At 41.8% G+C, this 10,435-nt stretch overlaps 1 long non-coding RNA gene across 1 annotated transcript; it reads right to left on the bottom strand.

The window, feature by feature from the left end:
* Positions 1–9,206: 9,206 nt before the first annotated feature.
* LOC149630973 (uncharacterized) lies at positions 9,207–10,223 on the bottom strand. The gene is made up of 4 exons (XR_016374096.1): positions 10,061–10,223; positions 9,794–9,967; positions 9,413–9,708; positions 9,207–9,321 (listed from the first exon to the last, which is right to left on the bottom strand). It is a non-coding gene; the product is annotated as an uncharacterized LOC149630973 (long non-coding RNA).
* Positions 10,224–10,435: the final 212 nt, after the last annotated feature.

Genomic DNA, 10,435 nt, shown 5'->3' with positions numbered 1-10,435 from the left:
GAAAAACTGTGATAGCGGCGGGTCACCAAGGTAAAATTAAAACTTTAGATAGGGTCCGAAAGTATTAGTCGTGGGAGGGCATGACAAAAGATATAGCAAAATACGTTACGTCCTGTAAAATTTGTCAGGAGGTCAAATCCCCTCATGAAAAATAAACCGGGTTGATGAAGAACGCCCGGGTAACAATGAAAAAGTAAAATTTTACACAGGCTTAGAACCCTAGCGACCGTCCATAAACTACGTCACGCGAAAAAAAGCATTTTCTGCCCCCCCGTCCCCCCAGATCACGCTTCGTCACGCTTTTCTCAGACACCTCCCCTAAAAACCATGTCACATTTTTTAACCCCACCCCTCCGCACTATGATTTGTCTTAATTTACAAATTTAATTTGATTAATTTTTTAAGTGATATGCCGCCCTCTCAAAAATATTCTGCTCGGCTGAAAATTCAAGTTCTCTTCCGTTTTAAGCTTTTTCCCCCTGATTGACCTTTAGAATTTTAATGCTCTGGATGTGCTTTTTATAAGATTCAAAAAAGTTCCATAAAGTTTAGTTAAAGGGGCACACTTTTTAGGTTTCGACACTGTCACCGAAAACAGACTAATCGAGCTTGAGTAGTGGTTAAAATTATGAACTGTTTCTTCTTTTATGACATCTGATTACGATATCTTTCCCGCAAAATCGTCAACAGTTCATTGAACGTCGTATTTACTTTCAGTTATTAAATCTGATCCGATATGGAGATAATTTTCATCCGACCTAGCGCTATCTGAACGATTTCTAATCTTATATCTGTTCAGATATCTTTATAATTTTACAGATATCCGCGTTTAACTTTATACACTGATTATATATACAACCATTCCAGTACACATGAAAACCTTCAATTATCTAGTCAAGACAGAAATACAGAGATTCACGTAATTTTAGAAGCGGGAATAGAGAACAGGGTACTTTTTGAGTGCGTCAAAGTCCACGACACCCTTCCTTGACATGGGGGGGGGGGTATGAAAGAAGAGGCTGGTCATTGTGGCGGAGGTAAAAAGCAACGATGTATTTTTGGCCGTCACCGTCAGCAACGTCATCATAATGTAGTTTAAGTGAGCCTGTTAGATAATTTAAAATAAGTAGTGATAGCTACCTAGATATGCAGACATCCAAGATGGCCGCCACCCCAAGATGGCCGCCATCCAACCAACTCCAGCCATGTATGTTATTGTATAAAAACAGCTTACCCTGCCTTCCACCATGCTAGGCCCGCAAACGAGTCAAAACCAACCCAGACTTGTGTTATTTTGCCAGATTTCTGTTTGAATTTCCCGCCATAAAACCTTTAAATATGTCTGAGAAACAAAGTCGAATATATAAATAAAGATTTTTTAATAACAAATAACATATCCAATAAAATAGAGCATAACAAGTATATAAACAAAGATGTTACATAAAAAACATGTTACATGCTGAATCTTAAATTAAAACTAAAGTTATTTATCGGCGCTTCTACCGGACAACAACAAGGTTTTTTAGATCTAAAACAGGTTGGTTTTGGCACTTCTTGATTTTGAACTGTAGGCTTTACTCGCGGTGTGCCCAAAAACAATCGAATTTGGTCTCTTCTCACGTAGCATTGCCTGATGAATTTTGATGAAAGACAGGCAGGGTAGTCGAGGATTGTTAGAAGACAACCTTTTAAGTGAAGCCCTCCATCGGTTCTCGAAGATCTTTAGCGTTTCGACGTGGCTTGGTTGTTTTTGCCGCTTCTTGGGTCCAAAATGTATCCAGCGTTGAAGAGAGCCACGTTGATGTCGTGAAATTGTTAAGTTTGAGAAGGACATCGAAGTCAGGATTCCAGTTAGAGCCGTACTGAAGGGAACGTGTTCCAATAGGTGCAGGGTACGTAGAACCTTATGCGGTGGGGCCGGACTTGTGAGCTTTTACGGGCCATGTCCCGTAAAATTCTTCGTTGATCCTTTACCTCCCGAAGGAAGTTACATCCGAGCCACTGCGCGGCTTGGTCTTCCGGCCCAGGTCTGGTTGTTTGACCCACAACCATCAAGCTTTCTTTGTGCTTTCGGATGGCAGAAGCGACTTCACACAAATTTTACGCGACTTTTAAGAGACCAACTCCAAAATTTTCTATGATGGAAAACGCGTCATATTAAGTCCTGGCGCCAACAACCAGACGAGCAACAAATAATTAAACTCGGCAGGTCTGGTTGATGGCGCCAGAACTTCCTTCATTGCGGTAGTCAGTTGTGTGGATGCATATGACACCGCAATGAAGGTCGATTCATGAACCTCCTCAACATGATTCGACCTGGTTTTTTTTGTTCTATTTCCTGCATTGGGTCCCAAACCATGGCCGACGTTGAGTGGTGGGCCGCAAAAATGCGACTTCACGCAAATTTCCGCAACTTTTGTGCATGTAACCAGTAAAGATTACAAAACAAGTTACGGAAATCGAGGCACATGAATCGAATTTGGTCTCTTCCCAGGCTATTCCTGAGAAGAGACGGATGGAACAATCGAATTTGGTCTCTTCTCACGCAACAAAAGCTGTGTGAGTCCACGATCGCCGGGTAAAGACATCTTCGTACTGGTACTGAGTAGTTTTATGGATAAGCGTCTAGTTAAACAACTGATAACTCTCTCTTTAAAACACGGTTCTTATATACTAAAAGATCGAGGTCAAATTTAATATTAGAAGAGTTCTCTAGGCAATGCTTTCGATAAATTTATTTGTTACCGACCCCCCAATCTTTAATCTATTTTATTGGATGCGGTTTAATTAACTATTGACGTAGATGGTTCAAGGATGGCGACTTAAAACCTTCCTTGTTTTGAGGAAAATATTTTATTGGATGCGGTTTAATTAACTATTGACGTAGATAGTTCGAGGATGACGACTTAACATCTTCCTTGTTTTGAGGAAAATATTTTATTGGATGCGGTTTAATTAACTATTCACGTAGATGTTTCAAGGATAGCGACTTTAAAGGCCTAACAATTTTGTTGTTTTGATGAAAATAAACGGAGTGTTTTTTAAGATTGTCCATGGCTCAATGCGTAAAGGCAGGGTTTACTATGGTGATACCTAAAATGGTGACAGGTTCAAATCCTGGCTCAGCCATCGAGCCATGGCCAATCTTTTTTATGTATAAAATAACGTTAGCCTAAGAGATCAGTGTTAGTTGGTAAACAAGCGTCAGTCATGAATGACGACTTCTTTTTAACTCTAGCGTCTAATACGTGTCTAGATATATATCCAAACAATACCCAGTCAAGTTTTAAAAATTATTTGCATCAGCCCTTAAATTTGAGTAGTGATTATGAAGTTGGGTTGGCAGAAATCATATTTCCAAATCATTGGGTGAATATAAGCGAAGATTTTAACAAATTCGAAATTCAGGTCATAGAAGATCCAAATCGTGGCAATTATACGGCTGTTCGTGAGCCTGTTGAATATTATAAATTAGAGTTACCAGCCAACCTTTATTCCAAGACCAAGGAGTACGAACTTCCTAAAAATATTGCAGAGCTTTTAAATGATGATGTTAGAACTCATCCGTATTTAAAAAATAAATTACTTTTTAAATTAGTTAATAAATATAAAGACGGAGCTCGTGCAAATAATCAGCTAGATTTAAACTTTCCCGTTTATTTGCAAGTTTTAGGCGATGAAAACATACGGGTCAAAATACCAGATGGCTCTCCCCTATCCACGTTATTTGAGTTTAAGGGGAATAATTTCGAAGACGTTCCTTTTATATCCAAATTTCCTGTATCAAAGCATGCGCGAAAAATATCTTTAAATTACACTAACAATTACGTTGAAATCGAAATTGAAAATGTTGGAAATAGTTTCAAAAAAAAATTTGATTACAAGTATATTCCTAAGACAGCTCTGAAGCGCAAAACTAGCCACGAAGTTCCGTCGATAAGAAAAAAACCTCAACCGGAATATAAGCCTGTAGCCCCATCTATGCCTATTTTACCGCGAACTACTCCCTTTCTTCCAATTCCTATTACTGCAGCTAAGCCCGTAGTACCTGTACAACCACAGCCACCCAAAATAACCCCTCCTCCAAAACGAAAACCTTCACCACCACCCAAAATAACCCCTCCTCCAAAACGAAAACCTTCACCATTACCCAAAATAACCCCTCCTCCACCACCCCCGAGACGCTCCTCTCCTCCACCACCCCCGAAACCTCCCTCTCCTCCACCGGCACCAGCACCACCAGCCCCGAAACAAACCCTACCACCGCCCCCGAAAGCCTCTTCTCCGCCACCACCCCCAAAACCTCCCTCTCCTCCACCGGCACCAGCACCACCAGCCCCGAAACAAACCCTACCACCGCCCCCGAAAACCTCTTCTCCGCCACCACCCCCGAAACCTCCCTCTCCTCCACCGGCACCAGCACCACCAGCCCCGAAACAAACTCTACCACCGCCCCCGAAAACCTCTTCTCCGCCACCACCCCCAAAACCTCCCTCTCCTCCACCGGCACCAGCACCACCAGCCCCGAAACAAACCCTACCACCGCCCCCGAAAACCTCTTCTCCGCCACCACCCCCAAAACCTCCCTCTCCTCCACCGGCACCAGCACCACCAGCCCCGAAACAAACCCTACCACCGCCCCCGAAAGCCTCTTCTCCGCCACCACCCCCAAAACCTCCCTCTCCTCCACCGGCACCAGCACCACCAGCCCCGAAACAAACCCTACCACCGCCCCCGAAAGCCTCTTCTCCGCCACCACCCCCAAAACCTCCCTCTCCTCCACCGGCACCAGCACCACCAGCCCCGAAACAAACCCTACCACCGCCCCCGAAAGCCTCTTCTCCGCCACCACCCCCAAAACCCTCCACTCCACCACCGCCCCCACGCTCAAGACCCCTCGCCCCCTTTGAACCATTAACACCCACGCCTTCGCCCACACCCCCCTCATCTCCAGAGCTACCCGTATTACCGACTCCCTCCCCACCACCGGTTGATGAAAAACCCTTGTTTCCGCAGCCGGTTGATCCGCCGAAAAAAAAGCCTGAACCAATTATTCCCGAAGAGCCTAAGCCTATTAACCCTGAAGATTATGACAATTACACAGTATTGTTCTTACCTCAAACTTTTAAAGCCAGTAAAACGCCAGAGAAAAACGCCGAAGGGCTTTATCGAGCCGTAGCCAACACTTTAGAAAAATTAGTATTTAAAAAAATTCAAGTAACATACCACACAGTAGATAATTGGGGGTATGCTATCGTGTATAATTTCAAAACACCAGAATGGGTGGAAATTAAATTTTCTCCCCAAGTAGCTAAATTGCTTGGCGCTGACCCCGATAGATATTACTCCGGAAAACACCAACTAGGACCCTTGAGCATGACGTTAGAAGAATATACTATAGACAAAGACAATGCATACATAGAATATCGAGTCAATAGAACCATAAAGCGCTATACCGCCTGGGAAGAACCCTGGCTTTATTTCTTTTTTAAAGTGTCAGGCGAGTTTAGATCGACAGATGATTATAAGATTTATGAAGAAATTGCCGAAAACCTCCAAATAACTGCGCGCAATTTTGACCCTTTAAGATTACATCAGGCCGAATTTAGCGTTATTAAGCAAGGAGCGGAGCATTATTTTAGAATCCATTGTCCGGCAAAAATTGAAATGCTCTTCCCAAAGGAATTGCGTGATATATTAAATTTAGAAGCTGAATACGTTGGTGGGACGTTTCTATCCACTAAACCTTTAGAGCGTAATTTTACGCATTTCAAAAACAACTAATGACACATTTGTAAATTATCGCGTTCATGACTCACTAATGCATCTATTTACTAAGACTAGTGTCGCAAAAATCAAAATACCCGCGGGCGATTATATTTGCGATTTTACGGCAAGCGGGGCCGTAATTCCCTTCTCTTTACATTTAAAAATCATAAACCAGTTATTGGGGGTTCAAGAATATATGCCTCGCCAGTATTTTAAAATGTACATTCTCAAAAATGCTCTGGAAGATAGATTTTATGTTCGTATCGAAATAGAGCCAGGTGTTCGCGTCTCGGTAGCTGGACCAATGGCCAAGTTATTTAACATTCCCGAAGAGGGAGAATTTTTTCAACACAGTCATTCGGGAGTGGCTCTGGTAAATCCTCGATTAAGAATAATGACCCTGACAGCGGATAATAATTTTTGGACTAGCGAATACGATGTGGATAGATTTCCAGAAGACCCAAATATGGCTGACCAGCCGTCCCTACCCGGATATCAACAGGATAACCCTCAAGGCAAACGAGTTGACAATTTTGCATGTGAAATTCCTCCCGGGGTTTATTATCATATTAGCGATGTTTTAAGTGCCATGGGCGAAGCCATGTCCCCGGCGCATAGGAAAAGTTTTAATTTTACGCAAAATGTAGACGGAAGCGTCACGGTTTCAACACTTACCGATACGGTTTCAATTTTGTTTCCCAAAACAACACCCGGAAGAGGGCTCGGGAGGCTGTTAGGCTTTAGTGCCAATCAATTAGATCGGTATCTTAATAACGAGACATCAGATTACCCTGCGGATATCATGAGAGGCGTCGACGCCATGTTTGTCTATACCAATATTATTCGGCAACAGGTAGTAGGTGGTGGTCAATCCCCTCTTTTACGCTTCATAAAAATGCCTGCTTTTTCGCTGCTAGCCGAGGAGAACCAGGAAATATTTAACAATATCGATTTTTATCCAATTTCGATTAGCAATATACAAGAAATTGAAATTGAATTGAAATCCGATTACGGGGAAAATATCCCGTTCAATATAGGCAAGGTATATATTAAACTGTTTTTTAGGCGTAGGCGTCAATAGATCTTTAGCAATGGTGCCTAATAGATATACTCTGTATTTCCAAAGAGGATCGTCTCTGCCATCTTTACACGCGAACGTTTTCCAATCCGGAGGTCGTTTCAGTGTTGGCGGAATTTTCAATTCTTTATTGCGCAAAATTACACCCTTTATTAGGCCAGCCCTTAGTACGCTAGCGTCCGAAGCTGTTGGTTTGACAGGCCGAGTTATTAGCGATGCTCAAAACCCCAACATATCACCACGTGAATCTATTAAAAGAAATGTCAAACAATCTATTAATTCCCTACTACATAAAGGCGTGGACCGCTTTGTCAATACTCAGAGTGGAACGGGCCGAAAACGAAAGAGGACTGCTAAAACAAGCCGGAGCAAACGTACTAAGAGACGCACTAAACGCGATTTTCTAGACTAAACATGTCGACCTACGAAAGCGTTCTCTCCGATTTTGAAGTCTTTGAAAAGCCGGTGGTGAACAATAATATTGTCGGGACTAAAACAACAGCTCATTATCCAATTGCCCCGCTAACTAATGCTAAATATGTCGAATTTATTATACCCCCCTCTAACAATTACTTGGATTTGACTAAAACTCTTTTGAGATTAAAATTTCGCGTCTTACATAGCGATGGGACTGTCGTTCCCGCGGCTGAGAAGCAAGTTTCGGTGACAAATTTAATAATTGCCGCGCTCTTTTGTCAAGTAGAATTATTTCTTAATGGCGTTGCTGTCCAGCAACCTAATAATATGTTCCCATACATGGCCTATTTGAAAGTACTTTTAAATTATGGGCAAACGGCGGCCAACTCGTGGTTAACTTCTATGCTATACTATTTGGATACAATTATTGAACCGGCCACGGCTCTCGAAGATGCTAATATTAACAAAGAAGATAATGGTATCGGGCGGCGCAGTAAACGCGTCGCCAAATCAAAGACGTGCGACGTAATTGGCGAGTTATTTCTGGATATGTTTAAAACGCCCAAATTCTTACTAGATAATATTGAGGTTCGGATTAGATTGCATCGCAGCTCCTCGGATTTCGCCATTATCCACAATGAGCAGAACAAAAATTATAAGATTGACTTAACGGAATGTACCTTGTTTACGCGCGAGATTGAGGTTAATCCCGAATTGCAAATAGCGCACGCCCAAATGTTAAATTCCGGAATAAACGCTCGATACGAAGTAAACTCGATTGTTATGAAAAATTTCTTAATAACTGCTGGAACGCAAGATTATATTAGGGACAGCTTGTTTTCAGGGCCATTACCATCGCGAACTGTCGTCGCTTTCGTTGCTAATAGTAAATTTGTGGGGGACGCCACTTCCAACCCCCTAAACTTCCAACATTTCAATCTCGATTTCATGCAATTTTCGTTAAACTCTCAAAATTATCCCGATATACCTTTCACGCCTAATTTTGCCGATGATCAATACGTTAGATGTTACAATTCCTTATTCGAGGGGCTCGACACATTAGGTCTTGACCGAGGGAATATTATATCTTACGATTTATATAAAAAAGGCTTTTTTATCGTTGTTTTTGATTTGAGTAGAGAACATCTCGCGTCTTTAGGTTTAAATTCCATGCCCCAGACTGGTAACTTGCGTTTATCGTTAAGATTCAGCGCTGCGCTAGCCGAGAACGTCACGTGCATTGTTATGGCCGAATTTCCAAACAATCAATTAATTATATCTAAAAACAGAGAAATTATTTATAATCACCCCAACGTATAAAAGACTAAAGCATTAAAAATACAATATCAGTCGCGAGTCAACATGCACCAAGTCCACACCGTCACGCCGAAGCTCGACATTTGCGTCATTGAATCAATCGAACCTAAAATCTTAGTTCAAAGATCGGATACGCGTACAAAAACTATATTAAAACCCAACGCTTGGTACGCTTTGTTTCGGTTTCAAAATGAAATCACCTCTTTTCTCGAGGGAAAAATTCCTCGCTATCATATTTGGTTGCCCGTCAAAGAACGCCTCAAGCTGGAATGTTTCGTCAATTCGAAAGAAGAACGGCTAATTGATCTTCGACACTACGAACGAGGCAGCGGAAGTCGTTATTTCCTCAACTTTAGCACCAGCGAAGGATTCAGCCTGGACAAAACAGGCTGGCAGACGTTGCTCAATTTAAAGCCTCTCATTGACGAGACTATCAAGGCTAAAGGAATAGCTGTCTGTCGAATGCGTGAATTAATTTTAAACGAGCTGACCACCACTTTGTTTGACGTCACTTCCACCTGCGGCAACATCGAGTGTCGAAAACAAATCTGCCACTCTCAAAGCTGCTCGGAATTTGACACGAATTTCGGTGATCGAATCGAGCGAAATTTGCACGAAGCGCTGCCTCAACTGGACCGGAACAAAATTTTAAGGCAGTTTGAGGATGAAAATGGATGGTTAGATGATCAAGAGGATATTTACTCTTATTTTACCAACAATTTTGCCGATTTAAAGAACGCCTTGATTTATGGTTATTAAATATGACGGATGTTTTAAAAAAATGTATTGATATATAGTAATTGTTTAACTGATATTGTGATTTTAAAATACCTTTGTGGATAATAAATAAAGTTGTTTATTGGGAAAACATTTTAGTCGTTATTTACACTCGCTACAATATGGATACTAAAATTAGAAAAATTTATTACGACGTGGCTAATCCGGCCGCTTATGGGTCGCTAGCCAGGCTACAAAAAGCTTTACCGGGCGTGTCCAAAGCAAAATTAACCGCCTTTCTCGAGAAACAACCAGCCTACACGAAACATCGTTTTAGACGCTTCCGCTTCAAAACCAACCAAGTGTACGCCTCGAGCATGGACGATGTCTTTCAAGCTGATTTGATGGATCTACCAAAATTAAAACGTTTTAATAAAAATGTTCGTTACGTCTTGTGCGTCATTGATGTCCTAAGCCGGTACGGATGGACAATACCTCTTAAAAACAAAACATCTGGCGAGGTTATCGAAGCTTTCAAAACCATATTTCGAGAGAGGATTCCGTTGAAAATATACGCTGACTTTGGTGGGGAGTTTAGTTCGCGCAACTTTGACTCTTTTTTGAAGCGCAACAATGTGCAAATACATTTTGCCCGAAGTCAGCATAAAGCTAGTTTAGCCGAGCGTTTTATAAGAACAATTAAGGAGCAGATTGCCAAGGTTATAACGGCCACGGGAAATAAAAATTACGTGAAATATTTACCTTTAATAACTCGAGCTTATAATGAACGGGTTCATTCAACTACCGGCATAGCGCCGACAAATGTTAATATAGATAACGAATCAATTATTTGGAATAAATTGTACGGCAAATCTAACGGAATTCATCGATACGCGCCAAGATTTAAAATTGGCGACCACGTGCGTCTTTCTATAGCCAGTCGGGTTTTTAGAAAAATTAGCTCTGGTGGGACTTTTACTGACGAAATATTACGCGTTGTTGACGTCATACCAAGGTCTCCACCCGTGTATCGAGTAGCAGATTTGAAGGGAGAAGAAATTCTGGGCGTCTTCTACGCCGCCGAATTGCAAAAAGTCTCGTTACCTGAGACGGGCCTCGTCAAGAGCCAATTATGAA

The sequence above is a fragment of the Phalangium opilio genome, unplaced genomic scaffold (genome assembly GCF_054372755.1).
Source record: "Phalangium opilio isolate 3A_F unplaced genomic scaffold, DU_Popi_V2 ptg000101l_1, whole genome shotgun sequence".
Lineage (NCBI taxonomy): Eukaryota > Metazoa > Arthropoda > Arachnida > Opiliones > Phalangiidae > Phalangium > Phalangium opilio.
Note: the sequence above shows the minus strand (reverse complement) of the source record. Positions and strands in the feature narration are given on the sequence as shown.